The 8829-nt window shown below is 44.0% G+C and overlaps 1 long non-coding RNA gene across 1 annotated transcript; it reads left to right on the top strand.

Annotated features, from left to right (window-relative positions):
• Nucleotides 1-7542: 7542 nt before the first annotated feature.
• Nucleotides 7543-8256, top strand: LOC115163970 (uncharacterized). The gene is made up of 2 exons (XR_003869850.1): nt 7543-7784; nt 7878-8256. It is a non-coding gene; the product is annotated as an uncharacterized LOC115163970 (long non-coding RNA).
• The last annotated feature ends 573 nt before the right edge of the window (nt 8257-8829 follow it).

Raw genomic sequence — 8829 nt, 5'->3', positions numbered from 1 at the left:
TTGATGTTAGGAAAACCACTGGAAGGGAAGGAGGACCAGTGGTGGTGGAACAACCTAATCTGTCTGTGATTTCTCAATGGACAATGCTATAGACATAATGGGAGTTTGCCAAGCTGAGTGCCCAAGGAAGTTCTTAAGCTTGCTGTTTACCTCAGAGCAAATTGGCTCAAGTGTTATATAAAACCCCTGGAGAGAATTTTCCAACACTGAACATAGAATACCAATCAACCAGAAATAGTTGAAGATATTGCTTGTTTGGATGACTTCTAATACAAAACAATACAATTGTAACAAAATATTTGAAATACAAAATAAAAGCTATTGGATAATTGCAATCAATCCAGTTTATGCCCCCCCAAAAAATGCAGGTATAACCTATTCCTAAATACTTGAATTATCACCCTCACAGCCAATGCAATGTTAATCACAGTCTACAGTATCTACAAAGGCAGATGAACTGACTTTGCTGATAACTACTTAATTTAGGGAAAATATACTTGATATGACTGTGATACGATATGTGGTTCACCCAGGTGTCACACATGATTGTGGCTAATTTTAGCTAGGTGGCTCACGCTAGCGTTAGCTAGTTGGCTAACATTAGAGGTTAGGGGTTAAAGTTAGGAGTTAGGTTAAAGAGTTAGGGGAAGTGTTGGCTAACATGCTAAGTAGTTGCAAAGTAGCTCAAACGTAATAAGTAGAGTTGTAAAGTTGCTAATTAGCTCAAATGCTAGTTGTCCGTGATGAGATTCAAACACGCAACCTTTGGGTTGCTAGACGTTTGCGTTATATGCCTACCCATCCACCCCGACCATCCCTTAAGTAACCTTTTGTCGTATGTAACCATACCAAACATGACATATCATACTAATTTGAGTGTCCCGGATTCTCATTTACTATGTCTATAAGATCAGGCTGCGGAAGACCCTGCCATTGGGAAGGTGGGATACCTAGTCAGTTGTACAACTGAATGCCTTCAACTGAAATGTGTCATCCGCATTTAACCCAACCCCTCTGAATCAGAGAGGTGCTTGGGGCTGCCTTAATTGACATCCATGGCACCCAAGGAACAGTGGGTTAACTGCCTTGCTCAGGGGCAGAACGACCTTGTCAGCTCGGGGATTCGATCCAGCAACCTTTCGGTTACTAGCCCAACGCTCTAACCACTACCTGCCGCCCCATTTGTCTCACAGTGGTATGTCATTAATTCAGAGACCGATGTGGATGCATTCTCCTGTCACCATTTCTCTGATCGACACAGCCTGAGCGGTGAGGTTTGCAATAATAAGATTTAATAACTTGCTGTGACAGCAACATATCAAACTAGAGTTCATTTCCAACAATCCCAGTCACATTTTGCAACAATTTAAGATAGAGCTATTTACATGTATTATTATTAGTTAGCTTATCTTAACTGAACTGGTTTAGGCAATACTGTGTATAGTGTTTTTGCAGTACTGTTAAACTCTGTTCTGTTTCACCTGCCTTTGTGACTGTCTCCACCCCCCTCCAGGTGTCGCCCATCTTCCCCATTATCCCCTGTGTATTTATACCTGTGTTCTCTGTTTGTCTGTTGCCAGTTCGTCTTGTTTGTCAAGTCAACCAGCGTTTTTGTCTCAGCACCTGCTTTTCCCAGTCTCTCTTTTTCTTGCCCTCCTGGTTTTTACCCTTTTCTGTCCTGATTCTAAGCCCGCCTGCCTGACCACTCTGCCTGCCCCTGCCAATTACCATGAGCCTGCCTGCCGACCTGTACTTTTGCCCCACCTCTGGATTATTGACCTCTGCCTACCCTGAGCCTGTCTGCCGTCCAGTACCATTGCACCACTTCTGGTTTACTGACACCTGCCTGCCTTGACCTGTCTATTGCCTGCCCCTGTTGGATTATTAAACCATTGTTAATTCGACGTTGTCTGCATCTGGGTCTTACCTTCATACCTGATAAGTACGTAGATGTACGTATTATGTGACCTGACAGAACTGTTGGCTTTCGTTTTGTTTCTTTTGTTAAAGTGTTTCGTATTATAAAAATATTATCATGAACACTCACCACGCTGCGCTTTGGTCCCCTCCTTTCGACAGCCGTAACACTATGGTTCTGACTTGGTATACAGGGAGAACACTGTAAGAACGGCCCATGTTCTGAATTCTGTCGCTGTACATTTCAAAAGTGCTAAACAAATAGTTATATTGACTACGTCCGTCCTAGCTCGCTCATTAATGTCTTAATCGAAATTATGGATTGCCTCTTATCCGCTTGTCTTCCCCTTATGCCATAGTTTGAACAACTCAACTGTCATTAGAAACCACATTTTTTTAAGCAAGTCAGCCATATTAGCTATGTTTCTTTTAAAGGCAATAAATGAAGCTGAGTGAACTGTTTCGCTGCCAGACAAGGCTCCGCTGATAGCCAGGTGTAGCAGTGGTAAGATGTTGGGACTGCTGTTAGGACAGCTTTATGTAGACTTTAACAGTTTGTGGCACCTTTTGTCACCGTTATAGTGCAATTAATGTATTGTTTAGTGTTGTGTTGTGTAGTGGCTTTGTGGCATGCATCCCACTTTTAATTTTTTTGCCCCACCAAGATTTACATGCTACAATCGCCACTGATGTCCACGACCGGTCGGAAATCAAATTAGCATCATAAAAAAATCCCCCGATGACGTCGTCTCCACAGTGACCGTACATACATACATACCCCAACCAGAATCCACGGATTACAGGCAACGTCCGCACTGAGCTAAAGGCTAGAGCTGCTGTTTTAAAGGAACGGGACTCTAACCCGGAAGCTTAAAAGAAATCCCGCTATGCCCTCCGAAGAACCACTAAACAGGCAAAGCGTCAATACAGGACTAAGATTGAATCATACAAAACCGGCTCTGGCGCTCGTCGGATGTGGCAGGGCTTGCAAACCATTACAGACTTCAAAGGGAAGCACAGCCGAGAGCTGCCCAGTGACACGAGCCTACCAGACGAGCTAAATAACTTCTATGCTTGCTTCGAGGCAAATAACACTGAGACATGCATGAGAGCACCAGCTGTTCCGGAAGACTGTGTGATCACGCTCTCAGCAGCCGATGTGAGTTAGACCTTTAAACAGGTCAACATTCACAAGGCCGCTGGGCCAGACGTGTTACCAGGATGTTTACTGCAAGCATGCGCTGACCAACTGGCATATGTCTTCACTGACATTTTTAACCTCTCCCTGTCCGAGTCTGTAATACCAACATGTTTTAAGCAGACCACCATAGTGCCTGTGCCCAAGAACACCAAGGTAACCTGCCTAATTGACTAACTACCCGTAGCACTCCCGTCTGTAGCCATGAAGTGCTTTGAAAGGCTGATCATGGCTCACATCAACACCAATATCCCAGAAACCCTAGACCCACTCCAATTTGCATACCGCCCCAACAGATCCACAGATGATGCAATCTCTATTGCACTCCACACTTCCCTTTCCCACCTGGACAAAAGGAACACCTATGTGAGAATGCTATTCATTGACTATAGTTCAGCGTTCAACACCATAGTGCCCTCAAAGCTCATCAATAAGCTAACGGCCCTGGGACTAAACACCTCCCTCTGCAACTGGATCCTGGACTTCCTGATGGGCCGCCCCCAGGTGGCAAGGGTAGGTAACAACACATCCGCCACTCTGATCATCAACACTGGGGCCCCTCAGGGGTGCGTGCTCAGTCCTCTCCTGTACTCCCTGTACTCCTGTACTCCAACACCATCATTAAGTTTGCCTATGACATAACAGTGGTAAGCCTGATCACCGACAACAACAAGCCAGCCTACAGGGAGGAGATCAGAGACCTGGCCGTGTGGCGCCAGGACAACAACCTCTCACTCAACGTGATCAAGACAAAGGAGATGATTGTGGTCTACAGGAAAAAGAGGACCGAGCGTTCCCCCATTCTCATCGACGGGGCTGCAGTGGAGCAGGTTGAGAGCTTCAAGTTCCTTGGTGTCCACATCACCAACAAACTAACATGGTCCAATCACACCAAGACAGTCACGAAGAGGGCACAACAAAATCTATTCACCCTCAGGAGACTAAAAAGATTTGGCATGGGTCCTCAGATCCTCAAAAGGTTCTACAGCTGCACCATTGAGTGCATCCTGACTGGTTGCATCACTGCCTGGTATGGTAACTGCTCGGCCTACGACCGCACGGCACTACAGAGGGTTGTGCGTACGGCCCAGTACATCACCGGAGCCAAGCTTCCTGCTGTATATACTGTATATCTCAGATATAGGACAGACACTTCAGAACAAACTTCCTTTTGATTTTTTGGGGTACTATCTGTTGTTCTATGTAGTGAATCTGTTATTTAATGTGTTGTATGGGCTAATAGCAGTAAGGCCCCAAAATGTTTCATCAAATAATTTTGTAATATATTTTTGGGATACTTAAAAGGGTCTTCAAATTCAAAATCTGGCTGTTCAGACTTTTGTTTCAGACCAGTCCGACCACCCCTGATTGTACTACTCTTGGTCATGTTGAGCAATTGATTATTAAAACAGGTGTGGTAGAATGGGGATTGAACAAAAGCCTGCTCATGCTGTGGCTCTGAGAGCAGGGTTAGCCACCCCTGACAAATACTGTAAGAATGACTTAGGAAAATACCTGTTAAAAAGAGTCCTAAGATGTGCTTATGAATATAAACACTGTGTTTAAAAGAACAGGCATATCATAAAATGACCACTCAGCTAGATCTTTCTAAACAAATCAAATCAAATGGTATTTGTCACATGCGTCGAATACAACAGACGTAGACCTTACAGTGAAATGCTTACTTACAAGCCCTTAGCCAACAATGCAGTTTCATGAAAAATACTTTAAAAAAGTAAGAAATAAAAGAATTAAAGAGCAGCAGTAAAATAACAATAGCGAGGCTATATACAGGGGGTACCGGTACAGAGTCAATGTGCGGGGGCACCGGTTAGTCGAGGTAATTGAGGTAATATGTAATATGTACATGTAGGTAGAGCTATTAAAGTGACTATGCCTAGATAACAGAGAGTAGTAGCAGCAGCGTAAAAGGGGGGGGACAATGCAAATAGTCTGGGTAGCCATTTGATTAGATGTTCATGAGTCTTATGGCTTGGGGGTAGAAGCTGTTTAGAAGAATCTTGGACCTAAACTTGACACTCCGGTACCGCTTGCCGTGCGGTAGCAGAGAGAGAATAGTCTAGTCTGGGGTGGCCATTTGATTAGATGTTCTGGAGTCTTATGGCTTGGGGGTAGTAGCAGTTTAGAAGCATCTTGGACCTAGAATTGGCACTCTGGTACCGCTTGCAGTGCGGTAGCAGAGAGAAAAGTCTATGACTAGGGCGGCTGGATTAATTGACAATATTTAGGGCATCCTCTGACACCGCCTGGTATAGAGGTCCTGGATGGCAGGAAGCTTGGCCCCTGTGATGTAGTGGGCCGTACGCACTACCCTCTGTAGCCTTGCGGTCGGCGGCCAAGCAGTTGCCATACCAGGCGGTGATGCAACCCGTCAGAATGCTCTCGGACAAGTACTTTATTTTCTGTCAACTCATATACACGTTTTTTGAAAACTCTTCAGAATTGTAGTCTGTTGGTGTCACCGAGTACGCTGATACCCCAATTTATGGACCCAAGATCCATAGGTAAGGCTGTACAGTGCATATAAGTATGCCTCCAATGCAATTCTAATGTATAATACATCCACAGTGCGATTTCAAATGATTTTGACTTTTTATGTGCCAAATGAACTAATTGTCTTTTGTTGAATTTATATAACAACATTCCAACCTTGTTTAGCATTATCTAGTCCAAATATGGTATTATTCTACTATTTGTATCACTTTCACAGCTACCCTAACCCTAAACCATTTAAATTGTATTTTTATTTAACAAGGTATGTTGACTGAGAAAACATTGTCATTTAAAGCAATGACCTGGGGAATAATTACAGGGGAGACGAGATGAATGAGACAATTGGAAGCTGGGGATTATTAGGTGGCCACTAGGGCCAGATTGGGAATTTAGCCAGGACACCAGGGTTAACACCCCTACTCTTACGATAAGTGCCATAGGATATTTAGTGACCACAGAGAGTCAGGACACCTGTTCAGCGTCCCATCCGAAAGGCCCTACACAGAGAAATGTACCCAATCACTGCCCTGGGGCATTGGGATCTTATTTTTCTTCAGAGAAAAGAGTGTCTCCTAACAGCCCTCCAACACCATCTGGTCTCCCATCCAGGGACTGACCTGGACACACCCGGCTTAGCTTCAGAGGCAAGCCAGCAGTGAGATGTAGGGTGGTATCAACTTCAGTGAGGTAGGGACATCCCCATAGCATGGACCATAAAGGAAACGGAGTGTTCTGATTGGCCCTGACGCCTTTGGAGCGAGTCTGAAAGCTCCCCCTGTAGAAATAGGCGGGGTTTATGACTTTGTGACTGTGGTAACTAGTGACGATCCTCCCGCGATATACCAGTAATACAATACTCAATATCATCTCAGAAACGCGTGTGCTTCTCAAAACCTACAGCAGAGGACGACACTTTCCATCTTTATTTTAGAGCGTGGTCTACGTTGCTCTACATTGGAAGGGCAAACTGCAGTTTTATGGTGAAGATAATGACACTGTCATGTCATTACGAGTCACTAGGGTGATGATCATGCGTAATTAAGTACCCGATGCGCACCATGGGGACCAAATAAAGGATCATTTCCAGATAAAAAGTATGTTGCTTGGACATGATGCCTAGGCATTGCGACTCAAAGTCAGTATCTGACCAATTAAGGTTGAATTTCGGGAGCTTCTGCAGGATGAGGAATAAATTAGGCAGATCATCAGATTCAGCCAAAAGGTATTTTCCCTTTATTTACTGAAAATCTTACACACCGTTTGATGTTACTGTGTATAAAGAGCGTTTTGTTTCTTGTTTTTTAGTGATGCAACTTTTTATTCACTTTAGAATGGGTATATTTTGAGGGTCAGCAAATATTGCAATATATTTATTAGTTCCTGTAAAATATGACCGAATACAGGGTATTATTAGGGTCATTAGTAAGATATGACAAACATTTTTGGGGGGAATGTCATTATCCTGTCCAGTTTCAGGGGCTTCAGGGGGCAAAGGAGACTGTGTTGGTCTCCAACAGTAGATTGGCAGAGACCAGTCTCTTTCATGAGCCAGATCTCAGCACTGGTAAGCTATGGTTAGCTAAGAAGTACCAGGAACTGGAGAAACTTACCAATATCATCCAAGCCAAACATAACCAGCTTGGTGAGTTTGAATGTCACATTTTTTATATATTATTTTAGGGAACATTAAAGTTCCAGAATGCTTGTCATTCTCTCCAACTGCTTCTGCAATTTTGTCAGTTAGTCAAAACCGTGTTTATGCCCCTTTTATTATACAAATATACTGTTGCCTTTCTAGTAGTTTTGCTAGAGAAACATAGCCTTCACATGGTCCAGTGGCTTCTCCTGAAGAAGCTAGCTCACTCTGAAGAATAATGTGCAGTAAGGCTGGAATAATTGTGTAACACAAATGATAAATTAAGCTATCATATTCCTATCCTCTTTGAGTGTAATAGTAGACTATACCAACATGTTGTGTCTTTCTATCTTAAAGGCTCTCTCACAGAAATTCACAGATGGGAGAATATCCCTGGAGCATTTTGTGGAGTCCTGTCAAAGATCTTGTAAGGTCTACCATGTCCATCTGGTTCATCAAGCCGGAACAGAAACCCCAAAAGGCCCACTGAGAATCACAATAGTAGGGAGCCTCCATCAGGTAACTTCCCCCTGAGCCCCCTCCTAATATTTGCCATGTTTTCTACGGTCTCACCTCTGCTATTGTTCTGCCTAACGTCTACCACTCCTTCAGCTCTGCTCCAGTCCACTGCCGGATGGGTCCATATCAACCGCCCCTGAGTGACCACATCAACAGTGCTCAACTTGAGGCCTACAGCCTTGCCTTTTGACACTGGCCAGCTTGTAGGCCTTAGAGTGTATGGAAAGGGTCATGCTCCCAGTTGGCCAGCCAGACCTGTACGTCTGCAGCGACTCAACAACATATAGCCTAGACATCATCAGCAGGACCCACTGCCACATTGACACTGTTGGATAGAAAAGGCAACTGTTACTCTTTGGACTATAATGAATGTATGTACTTTATGATTGTCTGTAAAATAGCACCACATAGTTGAAACAAGTTGATTAAGAAGGGTGAATAAAGACAACACCTTGTGGGTTTTGTTTTATATCCAGGCTCCCCTAAAACATGTCATTGTAACATCATACTGTAGGCATCAATGCTTTCTTGGGGTAGGAAACCCCTGAACTCACTGTGCCTCAGTGCAGTAGGTCACAAGGTGTACTTAAACTCTTCACCTAGCTACACTTGATAGCTCAGATCATCCTCTCACCAGAGACTCCTGCTAAGGTCAGCCAAGGACCACGTCTGGAACTGTCAAACTGCAAGCTTTTTCAAGCCTCTAAATCACACTTTCTCTATACTTTTTGTTACATCCAAACCTAATGTTGATTCATTGTTCCTAAAATTCATACTGAAAGCATAGTTGCCTGATTCCATTGAATGACTAACACTCTGCCTACCGTACTCAGTGGTTGTCGTTTGTTCCCCCAGTTATGTGGACCACCAGACCAAGGATTTGCCTGATCAGCCATAAGGTTAGCCAGACTGCCATCTAGCCTAATCAAGCTCACTGCACTAGTTAGCTGTCAGAGAGAGGCCAGTGAGTTTACAGGAGCTCATTAGTGATGCAGTGTCACGTCCTGACCCTAGTAAGATGTCATTTTCTATAGTAGAGTAGGTC

The sequence above is a fragment of the Salmo trutta genome, chromosome 26 (genome assembly GCF_901001165.1).
Source record: "Salmo trutta chromosome 26, fSalTru1.1, whole genome shotgun sequence".
In the NCBI taxonomy this organism is placed as follows: Eukaryota; Metazoa; Chordata; class Actinopteri; order Salmoniformes; family Salmonidae; genus Salmo; species Salmo trutta.
The sequence above is the reverse complement of the archived record's forward strand: the minus strand, read 5'-3'. Positions and strand labels throughout refer to the sequence as shown.